Raw genomic sequence first — 16835 nt, forward strand, 5'->3', positions numbered from 1 at the left:
TTAACTTCAGCCCCTGGGTATCTGTTTATCTTTCTTCACAAACATTTAAGATTTCCTGGCATTGGTTACTTGGCTCATACCAACTTTTATGCAAAGATGAGTTGAACACATTGAGCAGTAATGTTAGCACTATAATTCTGAAGGATTGGTACGCAGAGCACCTTGTCCATAAAGCTAGTTATTTTGTATACTTTTGACAAGGCAATTAGCAATATAAAATTACTGTTGGTGGTCAACACAGATTACCAGTGTTTTGTCCATCTAGGATGGGCTCTTCAGAAGGACCTCAATTATTTAAGACCATAAGTCCTACTGAAAGTCAATGTGACTTGTGTTCTCAAGTCCCGTAGGCACTTTTGAAAATCCCATCCATAGATGTTCTGGAAATAAAGATGGGAGAACATAGTGGAGTTTAAGGCATTATGAACCTCTGATACAATTTTTTATGGGTAAAACTTCTGGAAGCACTGAAGTGACTAATCTCAGAAGTGATTTAGAGACATAGGGCCGGATTTTGAAAGGTATTTAGACACCTGTCTGTCTGCAGGCACCTAAATATGGTTCCAAATCTGGCTATTTGGAGCCCAAGTCTCAGTGAAAGTCAATGGAATTTAGGCACCAAGTCACTTCTGAAAATAGTACTGTAACTGTAACCTTTAAGGGCCAGAAGAATTTGGGCCAGCCTTGTTCAATTAGTCCTGGCTATGCCATAATTAGTTGACCTGAGTCAGATGTTAGTATGATGAACACCTGGGCTTCATAAAAAGGCTTGAGAGAATGCAGTTAGGAGCAGGAAGCTGTGACAGATGCTGCAGAAGCCTTCTGCAGGAAGAAGGATCAGGTTAGGTTCCTGTAGATAGGGTTTGTAGGAAGCAGGGAGGTGCCTGGTAGAAGCTGCTGGAGTCGTCAGGGAGGGGCTACAGGGAGAACCTGCTAGGAAGACGGGCTTCAGAGGAAAAGCTCTGGGAGGCAGTGCCCTGTTACGGGAGCAAAGAATGGCCTGGGAGTGGGCACAGAGCAGGGAACTTCAGTGTAGCCAAGAAGAACCATTTGTTGGGATATTTATTTGGATTTTCAGTTGGATTTTCCTTTCCCCTGAAGGAGACTGGGCTGCAGAAGACACAGACCGTGGCAGGCTCAGACTGACTGATGAAAAGGGGACACTGGTGTGGAAAAATTCCTGCAGCACTGCATCCTAGAATGAGGAGATGCCCTGGGGGTGAGTTCCCACTGTTACACACAGTGCTCAAGTCACTTAGGTACTTTTGAAAATTTTATCCCAGGCTTGCAATTTATATCTATGGGTTTTCTTTTAAGGGAGAGTCAGTCTAAACCAAACTAAAGACACAAGGTTGTAGCTATGGAGAGCATTGATCTATGTATTAGATAAGAGTTCCCGCCCCCAAAGCACTTACAATCTAAAGAAACAAAAGGTGGGAAGGGAAACAAAGTCACAGGGGGAAGTGATTTGCCCAAAGTTAAGCAGCAGAGCCAGGAGAAGAACACAGACCTTCTGAGTCAGAAGCTGATGCTCTACCCACTAAACCACACTGTCCTATTCATCTTTGCTAAAAGCATCCAGACCTAGCCGTCCTTGAGATAAATCCCTTAGTGACTCATTGGCGGCTTGACTAGGGTAAACCTGCTTCTCAGGTACCTCTGCAGCTGGTTGGTCCCCTGCTCGGTGTCGCCGGAGCACTGCTATGAAAGTCCTCTTCCTTTCCCATCACTCCCTGCCACATCCCAGCTCCAGTCCCATGCCTGGCTTCTTCTCTATCACACCAAGTTCAGGTGCCTTGCCCTGGCCTTCAAATTCCAGTCTACATCACAGCTGATGTTAGCATGACTAGGTCTGATTTAAAGAATGGAAAGGAGAGCAGCCCCTGTGTTTGACATCGCTATTACTCTCACAGCTACTCCCTGGCTCTGCAGGTCAGGGAGGTCCTGGCCTCTGACAATTTGTCTCCACCCCCTTCTGTCAAGGGCATATTTTTCCCATTGATGGTAACTGAGATTAAGAGCTGTTAGGTCTTGTTCAGTATTACCCCACCAGCTTCTCCTTTGTCAGCCTGGCATTTCCAAGCAAAGCTACAGATTCCTTGTGGACTTTGGGCCTCTGTAGATAATAATGGTAATGCTTGTTGCTGTTTGGTTTCCACGCACTACCATGATCTCATTCTGCAGGAGAAAAAAATCAAATTTAGTTTCTCTAGACAAATAAATCAGAAAAATCTAGTTTATGGCAGCAATTTAGTTTCTTTAAAGTAGCAGCTCTCTTACCCCAGTCCACCAGGCAAGGAGACATAAAGAAGTCTGCAATCTCTCAATTTTTTTATTGTTGTTGCTTTTTGGTGTGTAGGTTGTTTCCCCCCAGAATTTAAACTTCTCTTTATATAAGACTTAGTTTTCTATCCCTTCTGGATGTGAAACTAATAATCAGCCTTTATCCAAAGCATGGCAGTTTGGAACAATAGCATCAAGGGAGGCATGAATTGCCCCAGTCCTCCATATATTGTAAGTCAGTTTTTGCATAATAACATGACTCCAGCAGCTGGGGCTTTAAGAAAAATACCAAATATCACAAGATTGCAATAAAATCACGAGAGCTGTCAACACTGCAGGCTCAGAATTTCAAGCAGACAAAGGGCTTGTCCATACAAACATTCAGTTTGCACCAAGCTGGGGTGTGAATTTACCCTGCATTAGCCTGCTGTGAACTAACTGTCCCTGTGCATCCTGCTGATGTAGTTAGTTAGTATGCTTTGATCTAGTCCTGTATCAAAGAGGACTAGATGAAAATGCGTTAATGACTTCACAGAGTCCCTGGGGACAGTCGGTTTGCAGCATCCTAACGTAGGGTTGATTCACAGCCCATCTTGCTGCAGTCCGGACATTTGTGTAGACAACCCGTAAGTTTATAGGCAGGTCTCTTCAGCATTAATGAGTGCTCCTTTATTATCAGAGGGGAGATGTTCTGTCAGGTCATTGAAAGATTAAATTTATAGGTCTTGCACATCCCAGAAATTGTGCTGATGTGCCTGTATCACTTTTAGGGTCTGACTACTAAAACTCTTACCTCTGAAGCAGCCACATGTCTCTCCATGTTCCCTGCTCCTGCCACTATCAGCACAGCATGGGGCATGGCATGAGGAAAGATGTGCCTCGTCAATTGTCTCCCCTTGTCAAATGTCAGCAATCGCTACAGAGAGCAGGATGGTCTAGAACACAGTATGTGTCTGTATTTGTACAGGCCTAATTAGGAGGGTAGTAAATCTAAATGTGTTTAAAATCATAACTCTTTACCTCTGATCTTGTTATGAGAATAATGTAGGCACCATATGCCATATATTATTTTGCTCTCTGATAATGGAAAGTGAGATTTCACAAGAGGTATTACATAATTTTAAAAAAGTTTTTAAAAGCATAAATCTCTTTCCATAACTCTCTGTGAATGATCTGACTTAATGAATTTTTCAGGTACAGTATTTAGTTTCCCAATTCTTTATTTTTCCCCCATCCCACGCTTTCCATTTTCTTTAAGTTGGAGATTGATGTCTGATTAAAACATCTCTTCCATATCGGAGAAATTTCCAATTAAAAAACAACTTTAGCAAACAGAGAGATGTCAAGTTAGAAAAATCTCAGCTGCATGCATTGTGGACTTTCAACCAAACTCTGACACCTGAGCTCTTTGAGGGTTACAGGAATAATTACAGTGCATTTGTAGGGGCTGATATTGGGTTCTTGGCAAAATAAATGAAGAAAAGGATTAGCGTTCCATTCACAAAGGAATCCTGCTTATTAGATACTGGATTCTTGAAATAATTGTGTTCAGTTCTTTTTAGATTGGGATTTAACATTGTACAATGTTTCTCAGTTTGGAATTCTTTTTTGGTAGAAAATTGCAATAAAACTAAGTGTTCCATTATTTAAAAAATAGTTTATTAAGCCAATATTTGGCATATTTGCATTCTTAAAATACCCAGGAACACAGATACTGTGCATTATAGTTCCGACTGTATTTCCATCTGTGTGGAAGGAGGCCAAAATCAATGGTGAAGCGGCTGATATTTAGCAGTCTCAAGCACAATCTATTTATTATCTCTTAGAGTAAGGGCTAGAAATCCCAGCCGAGATCAGACCCCATTGTATACATACAGAGGAAGATAGTCACTCTCTAAAGAGCATAAGATATAAAAGACAGAAAAATGGTGGGTGGAGAAACTGAGGCCTTATTGCGAGAAAGTCCAAGAATAGAATAACAGAAGTTAGCGATGGAGGTCACTCATTCCAACACCTCTATGCCAATGCAGGGTTGTTCCTTGTGCTAGCTCTTTTATTACTTGGTCCAGTCACATTTTGAATGCCCTGAGCACTGGAGTTTCACTCCTTGCCTTTGATTTCTTTCCATAATCTGATAATCTTGCTCGGGGGGAGTTGTTTCTGCTAGTCAGCTGTTTTCCCTTTTAAAAAAAAAAAAGACCACATCACTCCTAGTTATTCCCCCATCTACCAGTTGTTTCTTCTCCACCACTGGTGCTACTGCCCCACAGTCAGAGGTGGGCCCCGGACAGAGGACTTTCTGTGGAGCTGAGATGTACAGTTAGCCACCCCCACAACAGATGATGCTGCACATTGTGTGGGATTCCAGTCCCTCGGTCTCTGGGGGTGGCAGTGATGCGCGGAGCGGTGTTCTTGCGGCTAGCTGCTGCAGTTTGCGGCACTCCTGCATTAGCTGTAGCATAGTAGCTGGCTGATTCATTCAGCAGAGCTCATTGTTGTTCATAAAGAAAGACCATGGACTTGGTTCGGTGGTGAAAATGTTCGGCAAGGTTTATGGTCAACAAAGCACGGTCCTCGTGCCCCAACTCCATGATTACAGGGACACTCACACGTGCATGCCCACAACAAGGGACCCGCTCCATCAACATTACAGGCTGCTGCTCCCTAGGCCAGCAAAAAGATGTCCCTCATAGACGTCTCCTTTTATACATAGATACAAATAAGTTACATGTCCTACTCCAGATGTTGTTAGTGACCATCCTTACACTTAATACCTGCTAGTTCAAACAAAACCTCCTCATCCATTATCCTGTCACCCTCTCCTTATCTTATGTGAAGGGAAAACAAGATGGGGTCTCTGATTTTGCTGAGAACCGATTTTAGAAATGGCTGTAAAAAGCCTGAGATAGAAAATGTTTTGTTAGCAGTTATTTAATCTTAGAATGTTTTGAAGTAATGAAATAGTTAAGAGGTCTAGACGCTAGGAGAGATGGAATGCACAGAAAGACCTTGTAACTTAGATAAGGAAAGTTGCAAGTATTCAGTTAGAAAATTCCTAGATAATACTTTTTAGTATGTATGACCATGGAAACTGTGACGTGTAAAAACTTGTTTATACCACCCTATAAATACGGTCAGTTTTTTGGAAGCAAGCGTCGTTCCTTACATTTGAAGGGACCACCTTCTTTACGTAAAGAATAAACTTTGACTTTGCTAAATCTGTTGTTTGGCTAATTCAGGACTATTCACTGAGCAAGAGAACTTGTAAGTAAGGACCCCTGAGTTTGGGTTCTTCCACACTTACGAGGGGTTGGTGTGCCCCTGGATGTGTTTCTGTAGTTACTTGAGAACTCTGGATGGTCCTGTCCCATCCTCTCTGCTCAGCAGTGTGCTTACTTGGTGTTGGCTAATACCTCATGTGCTGCTATTCTGCCAAGGCCAGGCCTGCTCTGGTTCACAGCTTCTGGTTCACGCAGTTAGTTACGCCTAGGGCCCCAGCGAGGCCTACATCTGGTAGCGGGGTCTGCGGTCCATGTGCTTGGAAGCAAGTACTCTCTGTGCTCTACAGCCCTCGCGGATTGCCATAAACATGCTCACCTTCTGAGTAATGGTGGATGCTTTAGTAGGGCTACCAGGAACCCAAGGGTGCAGTTAGACCAACAACGGTTCCTAACCGAGCTCCTAGGGGCAGCCCAGCACAGGACACCAGGGTAACTGTGACTCACTGTAACCCCTCCACACCATCCTGCCTGCAGTCGCTTGCCTGGCATTATATCCTCCTGTAGTGGCTACAGCTGTCCCGGCCAGTAGCAGGCTGCTTTCCACCCCAGCTCCCAACCTGCCTTCTGCCTGACCTTCTCTCCCTCTCTCTGCAGCCTTGACCTGCTGCTCCTGTTTCTTTGTCTAGTTCCTCTGCCCTCAGGGAGTTGTTCCCCTTTCTCGTATTCTCGGAATCATGAAGCCCCACTGACTGGTGGAGAAATGGGGTCACGGCTCACTAAGGTCTTTCCCTGTGACTCAGCACGGGCAGAGGGGAAGGAACCAGCAATAAGCCGGCAGGTGTCTGAAGATCTGTCTGTGAAAACCTCTGGAGTTTCTGGGAGTTTGCCAGACCCAACTTTTCCCTTGCAACTGGGGAGGGGTCCTTTGATTAAACCCCTAAACTATGCTCTGCAGTGGGGCTGTGCTCTGTTAGCGCTGCTATGCTGCATTGCAGAGGTGGTTCTATTTCAGGAGCAGATGGAGTAATTTGACAAAGCACCATACTTTATAAAGAACAGCGAGATCATTCTGGGTGAGGGGCTATTGGTGACTGGGAAATCAAGTTAAAGAAAGTCTTAGTAACTCTGAAAATCTTTAGAGAAAGCTGCCTCTTCTACAGAAGCAGACTAAATTAATTAGCATTCTAGATCATCAGGACTGCACAGAAGTAGTGAACTAAAGTCTACTTTTATTATTAAGGTGTATAACTTATTGTAAAGGAGGCAGTGTGGCCTAGTGGATAGAGCGCTGACTGACTTAGAAGACTTAGATTCTGTCCTTGCTTCTGCTTTGTGACCTAGGGCAAGTCATTTCACCTCTCTGCCTCAGTTTCACCTTCTGTAAGATGGAGGTGGTGGTGATGATGATGACCTCTTTGGAAAGCACAATGAGATCATCTACAGATGAGAGGGGCTAAATAAGAGCTAGGTATTACTAACCACTGAAATAGATCAAAAGGCAGGTTAGGTTACATACATTACACTTAAAGATCCACGCTGCTTCGTTCAAGAGAGATGTTAACTCTTAAAGTTACTTAAACAGCTCTGACTGGAGCAATCCTCCTTTTCCCAGTGCAAGGCTTAAGCCAATGAAGTTATTTTTGATCCTACAGACTGTAGGATTTTTCAGAACCTGGGCAGGTTTTCAAAAGTGGAGTTAGCAGCTGTCATTGGGAACAGAACAATGGACTGAGTTGCCAGTTCTTGGCTTTCACTAAGTAAGTCTTTTTACTTCCTGCCCTGAAAATTATGCCGTAGAATATCCCTATTGCCAGGCTCGGCTGCACTGCACTTATCCCTGTTACCGTTGTGTAGCCTCTACCCGTGTAGCCTCAGCCCCATCCTATTTCCCACCTGCTCCCCTTCTCACCTTTCTTTCTGTCTGACAAAGTCAGATCTTTGCTTTCTCTCTGACAGAGAGCCCTGCTTTCTTTTGCTTAGTCTTTGCCTACTTCTAGGCATCTTTCTTCACAGAGGCTTTTGAGCTGCCTTTTCAAAAGGTAGAGCTTTTCTGCTTTCCCACAGACACTGCCTCGTGCAAAAGTGATGAGGCCTTTTCAACACTTTTCTTTTCTTGTCAGCAACTCAGCAATGATCTTGGTTGAAAAATAATCAACTTTGCCTATGTTCATAGCCCCACCATCCTGTTATCTGAACACTTCACAGTCATTTTCACACCCTGAGTTGTTCTGTCAGCACCCCTGGGAGGTTGGGCAATTCTGCTATCCCCATTGTGTGGATGGGGCGCTGTGTTAGGGAGACTAAGGGCCAGTTTCTTATGTATTTAGGCACCTAACTCTCAGTGAATTCAGTGAGAGTTAAGCAACTCAATACCTTCTGAGGACCTGCGTCAGACTGACTCTGCGCAGCGTTATACAGGAAGGCTCTGACAGAGGAAATTTAACTGAAGTCTCCTGAGAGGTAGGCCAGTATCTTAACCCCAGACCATCCTGCCCTTCTGCTCATTCTGTCCCTGCTCCAAAAACCAACCAACCAAACAAAAAACGTGCTCCCAGTAAAACCCAGGGTTGAATCAATATCAGTGAACAGAGTTAAACCTCACCTTTAATTTTCATTTGGCCAGTTTCACCTTTTTTCATCATAGGCCTCTATACGGGCACTATGATGATCTAAGTGACTGTCTGGAATATTGTAGGAGGCATGTGAAAAATTGTACTGTAGTCTAAAAGTTAGAATGCAGGTTCCCATGATCCTTGCTTTTGTTAAGAATTCTCTTTTATTGCCTTCCTATGTGAAGTCCATGCCAACACCCCAGCCACATAAAATCATCAGATTAATTATTAGATCATGTATCCGTCATAATATACGTAACCTGATTTTTATTTTTGCAAGGTGAAGCAGCATGGCAAGTTCCCATACTGGTAAAATTGTACATTCTTGATTGCTGTTTGTCTGGTTTTCTCCCAGTCCTTTCTCAGTCACAAGCGCCTAGAGGGGGAGGGACAGTTTTCCTAACATGTGAAAGCACACAGGCTCCGAGGAGGCATGTGTGTTTATGCCAGCTGCTGAGTTGAAATGCTCACTGCAGCTGTGGCAACAAGGTCCAGTAGCGTGCGCACGGATGAGAAAACTGCAGAGCAAACAGAAGAACAGCGGCCTCTTGTATTTAAGATTCAGCAGGCACACAAAACTGAAAGCGCCCCTTCTGCTTTGACATTATCTACAGCTTCGATCTACAATATGCTGATTCTATCATAATGCAGAAAATTGGTTAATTCCCCCTGGAAATTTACAATAAATATAATTCTCCCCTTGAACTGCTCTTGCTGCTTCCTCTGATTGGATGATGCTATCTCCTTTATTCTTAAGCAAGGGACAAAGAGAACATTTAATAGCAAAGTATGTGCATTTATAGAAAACTGCACATTTTATGTGCATACTTTGGTCTCTCTATAAATATTGACATGTGAAAATAATTAGAGTTGGGCACCGTTCCAAAACTAAGCTGCTGCAACCTGTGCAGAATGTTCTTGTTTGAAAGTGTCTGGTAAATCATTTGGGCTTCCACCACCTTCCCCTCGCAACATTTGTTGCCCCCTTTAGGGCTTTTGTCATTTCTGTTAGTGCAGTCCAGAAAAGAGGCGCTGGAGTGTAATTCCTGGAGTCAGATCATAATATTGGCCACTGCTGTAACATCACTCACAGTGCAGGTTGCTTCATCAATTAAAATGATGCAGCATGCTACAGGTACTTACACGGGGAAGGAATTTCTGATAGTAGGGGACTCTCTAATTCAGCAGGTGAAGGTACAACAAAATAGACAAATTCTGACTGAGAATAAGGCACCATTTTTACAGGGAGGGAAATTAACCATTTGAGCAATTTATCTAGGGACATTGTGGCTTCTCTATCAGCTGGAGGCTTTAAATCAAAACTGGGTGTCTTTCAAAAACTATACTACAACTCAAACAGATATTATGGGCTTGATGCAGGAATAACTGGATGGAGTTCTGAGGCCTGTGTTATTCAGGATGTCAGATTAGATGATCACAGTCATCCCTTCTGGCTTTCAAATCTATGAACGTCCAACAGTTCAGCACATTTAATGGTAATCTGATCTGAGAAGCAGGCAGATAAGTTGTCATGCCCCAATAACTCTGCTAAAAATTTGCTGTCTGTAGTTGTTGTGCCCTATTTCCCTCCCTCTGATTGTATAAGCACGAGAGATTATATGTCATGCATCCAGGAGGTGAGGGTGCAGATGTAACTTTAAGATGACTTTACATCCTCCCTGGTCTGCGCTGTCATAGGGTAGACACAGCCTTTGGTGTAGCGGGCTGCTTTAAGCTATATTAGACTTCCTGGAGTTGCCTATGGCTCATGACACAAGCCCAGAATGACTGCAGTGGCATGCACAATAGCATTACAGAGTAGTTTAGGGGCTCAGTACAATGAAAAATTCCAGGAAATGGTAGCACCCATGGGATCGTATTATTTGTCCTTGCTTTTGAAAGGACACCCTTGAAAATGACAGACCAGCTTGTCAGCTGATGAAAGTCACCATAATCACACCAAAGCCAATGGTGTGGTGCTGATTTACACCAGCTGAGGATCTGGCCCTTGTTATCACTGCATTACGAAATGCTAATAGTGGATGTATGTCCTTGCAAAGCTGAGAGAAACTTTCTGGCCATCAGCGTGTGGTGACTTTCATAAAGACTTTCTACAGTAGAAGACACCATATTTTCTCTACTGTACAGTTGAACTTAGTGTTGGGCAAAGGGCAGTATTTGTGCCGCATAGGCCCAGACACATTATTTTGTGCTCTAGCTTGAATTCCCAGTGCTTTGTTGTGCTCACTGCGCTGGGATGTTTTTGCTACAATTGTAAGAAATGTGATTTCTGCAGCATTGATGTTGCCTCAGAGTTTGAAACACTTTCTAGCCATCTTCTATCTATTATTTTATGTATTTGTTTAGGTTCCTGTAAATGGACCTTTCAAAAAAGGAAGAATCAGTGGGGTTTTTTGTTTGTTTTTTTCCCAACATGCTATTTTATGAGGAATTAGTTTTATTTGCTCCCAAAGTAACAATGTTGATGCTGATTGACCTCCTTATTAATCAGACTAAAGAATAAAATATTTAATTTCCACTGGAACAAATTAAAATAACATGCCAGCCAAAGACACTGGTTGTGAATTGGGCTGGATTGTGCAAGTCTTATGGATGTGCAGGGAAATGTTGTGCATGTGCATACATACTCACAGAGTTGAGGAACTAATTGAGACTAAGGGTATGTCTATACTGACGGTGGCAAAGTCACCGCCGTCAGATCGATCTTTCTGCATTGATTGAGCGGTCAGTGTAGACCCGCTCAATCGATCAGGAAGTCAATGCAGTAAATCCACCCCTTCAAGTAGTGTAGTGCTGCGTTGACAGGAATGCGGTTCCTGTTGGTGCAGTGCAGTGAAGACGATGCGCAGAAGGGAAGCACAGCAGTCGATGGGAGTTACGCAAGCTACTCTGCCGCCAAATTTCCAGGTAAGTGTAGATCAGGGCTAAGACTAATGAGGCTTGGGCCACTTCTCTTACGTCAACCGTTCTTAATTGTAAGGCAGTTCGTTGTATTCTTGCCTCATGGAAGACTATGTCTACACTACACAGCAGTCTGACTACAGGGGCGTGACTAGCAGTGCAAATAGAAAATGCTGCGCTGTAACTTCCCCCGCCTGGATGTTGCGGGAATGAACTAAAAGATGCCTAGTTGGCACTAATGAAGCCCTTCTCCAACACAACTCCACTAATGCAAATTAGGAACCTTTTCCTAATATATATAATATAACGAGTAATGTACACTGTATGCATTACTCACAACAGTAGTACGTACTGAAATTAGTTGATTCCCTAGTGCATTTTAATGTAGGACTGTTTTATACCGCATTATGTTAAAGCACACTGGGGCACTTTTAGTGTACACCAGCAGGGTCTACATGGACCAATTAATGAGTAAAGTGTTAGAATGCTTTAGAAATGACACCCCTGTAGTCCTCATTACTGCTTATATACCTTATATTCAAGTAAACATTTATGTTGTTTTTCTAGTGTTTCATTTTGTTTATCCATGTTGATGAGTTCAAACAGAAAATCAGAAGTCCTATTTATGATCATCAGATGTAAGGTGTTGCAGACATGCAAAGTATGTTGCAGACCCAGGTGTGCTAAGGAAGAACTGAGTTGAAATCCCATTCTTTCATTCATACAACTACACCTAGGTGGCATAGAGATGATCAGCGGCAACATTACTTATCACATGCACATCATTGTGTATAATGATATACATTTTAAAAATAGCTTTGCCCTTAATTCTGCATTTCTATTCTTTCATGATATATATATATATATATATATATATATATATATATATATATATATATATATAATGCACCTTTAATTTTTATATTGAAATCATAACATGAATAAGTGTGTGTGTGTTTAAGCCAGCATTTTAAATCAAAACAACCCAACCCTACTGAACCTGATTCTTCTGCCAGGTGTAAATAAGAGTAAATCAGTGAATTCAACAGTTACATAGGTATGAGTGAGATTAGAATTGATGGCATTATTTTGTGTAGCAAATATTGCTTAGCAACTGCACTGTTGCTGAATTCCAGCCTTTAATAAAAGTGTGTGTGCCACATTATTTTTGTTAGATTGGTTTTAGGTGGTGATGTAGTGATTGGTTTTGTTTTTGTTTTTTAAATTGGAAGCACTTACTTGGCATGTCAGGGAGTATAAGATCTCTTTTGGAGTCACTGCCTTCTGTTGTGTCGGGCCTGATTCACTGAGGTTCTTTCATGTGATTGTTGAGCGAATGTGCAATCTGTACACGCTAATGCTCTATATTTTAGAGGGAAGAAAAATACGCAACTGTCCATTCTTGCAGAGCATCTTCTTTTAGAAACACAATGACTTGGGTCCTGATTTTGCAAATACTTACACATGAGTTTAACTTGATGCCTGTAACTACACTCAGTGGAGTCAGTGGGATTACTCCTCTGTGTAAAATTACTCACATGTTTAAGAGTTTGTAGGATTGGGATGCCTTTGACGTTTCAGAGCAGATGCTCAGGTACAATGGGTTTGCGCTTGCTACCGTTGAGGAGAAGAAAGGGGGACGGAGGGAGAAGTGGACTCTAAACTACTTTCTGCTACATTGATCTTGGGCTGGTGGGAGGAGAAAATGTCTCTAGATTACTCCAGGGGCTAGCAGCAGCAGTCCCATAATACAAAATGGCACAAGCAAGTGAACAGTGCAGGAGAAAGAAAAGATCTTTGACAGAAGATGAATGTCAGGTTCCTGAGAGACAACCCAAATTGCAGAATAAATGACCTCACAGTTCCACTCCTGGAAACTTGGGACGCATTGACACTTTCACACAAAGGGGGGTTTGTTTGGTTTGCTTTTTGATTGGTTTTAAGCGCTGTCTGTGGCTACAGTCTTGATTTTTTTTTTCCAAAGGTCCCATCCCCTTTCACTGGACAAATCTCTCTTTTTCTGAGTGAGCCAGATCCAGACACTCACCAGCTGTGGTCACGGCCTTATCAGCCAGTCCCAGAGAGCAGAATAAAACCTGGACTCTGGGGAGCAGTGTCCTGAAGTATCCTGCCAGTAGAATAAACTGGCCCTGTGACTCTCTGTGGCCCGGCCTCACTTGGAAGGGGAAGCTTTTGAGGAGAGACAGGACTGGCTTAGTAGAAAGAAGTCTACAAGGGAGAAAGTGAAGGAGGGAAGTGGAATGGGGCCAGTACTCCAGAGATGACCTCAGACACAATCAAAAGGGGTTAAGCAGAAGGAGGGGAAAAGCCAGTAGCATTGGCAGTAACAGTAGGTGAGCACTAACATCAATGGGGCGATGAAGAGAGAATGGAAATGGCTTAGTGTGACGTGGACTAATTCAGGTGGTTTATGTAGGCAAGATATTAATCCACCGTTTGCTCAAATGGAAAGATACAACTTTACAAGGTAACTAACAATTTTCACAGTGTTCCTAACGTTCCATTGTTTTCTATAGTTTTAAGACCTCCTGAATAACTCTGGAGCACCGAGCCCAGGTCTTGTGGCTGTACTGAAGAAAGGCATCCAGTTTTGATTTAAAGACTGTAAATAATGGAGAACTCACCATAGCCCTTGGTAAAACTGCTCCAATAGCTAGTATGCTGTGAAACTGGCTGGTATGGTTGTCGGTTTCACTACAAACTCGGAGTTCTTGCCAGATTCACTTGGGTCAATTTGTACTCTTGTGTTAAGAATCTGGAGGACTCATAGATTTTTGACTCATTTGCACTTGAACCAAAGCCCACTGAGTTTGTAGGTTTGTGTAAGTGTTTATTTGTGGTTCCCAAATATTCATGAATAAAAAAAAAGAGGGGAAAAAACCCCAATACAGAATAAAACAACAAAAAAAGAACAGTAACCATGATTTTAATGAACACTGAGATACAATGCTGGTAATTTGGCGCCAGTGCCACCAGCAATAATGCACTGGAAGCTTGTTAGTGATTAAATATCCTTCTTAACATCAGTAATAATTACTGTGTACGCTTAAGCAATAAATTAATCGCTGTATCCGATCACTTACAATTAACCTTAATGAACTGAGTTGTCGTTAGTGTCAGTGCTACAAATGCTACAAGGAAAAGAAAGAGACTTAACAGAAAGCTTTCACATAGAAAATCTGAGGTTGCCACCTGTCTTACGTTTCTTTTACAAAATATATAAATATCTGTACTGGACCAAAATGAGACTTTATTGAAATAATCTAGAGGTGGAAATCCTGTAGTTCCATTTTAACCCTCATTCCTAATTGTAGAATGGGTAGAAGAATTTCAAAGTTTTGGCAGGTTTTTTTTCATGAAACTGTTTTCAGTATTTTTGGACAAGCTGTACAAAATTGTTTATGAAAATGTTCTAGTGAGAAAGAAGCTGGAAGTTTTGAGTAGGGTTGGATGTTTTCAAAAGCTCTCAGCACAGGCCTAATTTTGGTCACTGACTTCAATGGGAGGAGAGTTTGGCCAACACTGAGCACTTCTTCTGGAAATCCCAGTCTAGATTTTTTTTTTATGTCTGAGGCCATACTGCAAGGTACAAATTTAACATGGAAGATGTGCAGCTGGGATCAGGGTACATATTTCAGAGGGTGCTTATAGGTAGACTGTGTGTGCTAGAATCCCATAGTACTTCCAAACCATTCATATGTCTTCTTTCCTTGGGATTAGCACATGTTGATCCCGTGATGCAAAGGCACCGTGGCTCGTACTGTATTATTACATAACAAAAATGCAAGAGAAACAGATTGAGACCTCTGGCAGCTTGCTACAGCAGTAAATCCCATTAGGAATTCAGTACAGGAAGGCTGATATCTATGGTTTTGCAGATACCAGGACCTCCTTTGCTTTGTCCCCTACTACTTAACCCTTAAAACTCTACAGGAACGTGTCTTCACAAAACCCCTGCCAAAGGGCTTTCCTGAGGTTCAAAGGCTGGAAGGAGGAAATGGTGTCTTGGATGAGGTATCACCACACTGCTGCTCAGCCAGAGAAATTTGCACTGTCAAGGTTCACCTCTCAGTGGAGGTGATTTTCTGGCCACAGGAGTTTTGTATCTTAGACTGGGCAGGTCCTAAGGGTGTTTGGGAACTCCAGCAGCTGCTGTGAAGGGAGTGGGGCTGGATTCTTGCCTCAAGTGAGACCCATGGGATGGGTTTCCTCACCCCTACCAAAAGTCCTCATCTCTTTACCTCAGCAACCAGTAAGAGAGGAGGCAAGGAGGCTGGGGGCCCTGGGGATTTGGCATGAGACCTGTGGTGCAGCAGGACAGGAGTGAAGCAAGCCTCCAGGTGTGGAGGAGGTTAAATCTTCTGGCAGGCAGGGGAGGGTGAGGAACACAGGAGGGGACATGACAGAGAGGAGGAAGGAGAGAGCAGGATGGTAAGAGATGGGGCTCATTCAGAAAGGAGAGGGAGGAAGAGAGTTGGGATATGAATTTTCTCATCTTTGACCCATCCAGCAGAGAGGAGGCAGACAAAGGGCTCACAGGGTAAAATGTTAGTAGTGCTGAAGTGCTGCTTAACTCAGCGTTTTGCCATACCAGAGATAATCTGCATGTGGTGTGTGGTGTTGTGGGCAAACTCAATTTTATAAAACAGGAGGATAAAGTGAGGCTTCTACCTCCATATTGATGTGCCTGAATACAGAATCTGACTGGCAAACCAAGAGCCAGCACCCTGCCCTTCCCGCTAAAATCAATGGGAGCTTTTGGGTGTTCGGTTCTTTTAAAATGTACCTTCTCTAATAGTCCCAAATAGGAGGTAGGCACTCCTAAGTCAATAGCAGTTGAGCCCCTAACTTACCCTTAGAAAATCTTCCCCTATGAGCCTGACTTTAGGCTCCTATATTTGAAAACTTTGGCCAGGGCTCTTGTATTGCATGTTCAATGATACGATGCAGAAAACTAAATTGCAGCTGGAAAAGCTCTATTGGTTTTGAAGGATGAGAGTTGATGGACGGCTGTAGTATTCACTTAGCTAAGAGCATCTTGTGTTATTATGGCAGCTTACATACTTAGGACATAAATCGGTGTAATTTTCATCATTGGGGGGGCGAATGAGCCACTCCCCTTTGCAGTGTATGTTACACTGACCTACAAGCCGGTGTGGACAGTACTATGTTGGCAGAAGCATAGCTATTCTGCTCATGGTAGCTCTCGTTGGCTACCACTCTAAGCTCATGAGGGCTCCCGTCGGTTTAGGCTTGGTCTACACTGCCGGTGAAATTCGGCAGCAGTAGATGGGAGACACACAAGCTACATAGAGTAGTTCATGTATCTCCCATCGATTTCCTGACTTCTACGTAGCACGGCGTCCCCACTACACTGCGCTGACGGGAAATGCCCTCCCGTCAACACAGCGTTAATCTTTATGTGGGGGATGGATTAACGCCATCGACTTCTGGATTGATTGAGTGGGTTTCCACTTCCACTCGGTCAATCCTGCAGAATCGATCTGGTGGTGCCAACAGTGCTGCCATCAATATAGACATACCCATTGGGTGTCTGAACTATAAGCCCTGTGGTGTAGACATAGTCTAAATTTCTACCATAGAGCACTGGGGGATGATGCCACTAGGACAACGCTGCCTAGTGTTTGAATGGTCCGAGGTAGAGCTTCTGGAACTTCAAGTTAAAGTTGTAAGCCAGGAGAATTGGCCTTTTATGAAAGCCGCAAAGACTTGAAAATGGCCTTCCCCTCCCCACTTCTCATTGCTTTCTATTTTT

General features: G+C 43.1%; 1 long non-coding RNA gene across 1 annotated transcript in view; it reads left to right on the forward strand.

Moving 5' to 3' along the window:
* Nucleotides 1–801: 801 nt before the first annotated feature.
* Nucleotides 802–16835, forward strand: part of LOC137158913 (uncharacterized) — a 29531-nt gene continuing 13497 nt past the window's right edge. Inside the window, exons 1-2 of the long non-coding RNA XR_010921493.1 lie at nt 802–841; nt 1102–1219. This is a non-coding gene — a long non-coding RNA (uncharacterized lncRNA). The remainder of the gene's footprint in view (nt 842–1101; nt 1220–16835) is intronic.

The sequence above is a fragment of the Emydura macquarii genome, unplaced genomic scaffold, assembly GCF_026122565.2.
Source record: "Emydura macquarii macquarii isolate MOO-44397 ecotype Brisbane River unplaced genomic scaffold, CSIRO-AGI_Emac_v2 contig_1790, whole genome shotgun sequence".
In the NCBI taxonomy this organism is placed as follows: Eukaryota; Metazoa; Chordata; order Testudines; family Chelidae; genus Emydura; species Emydura macquarii.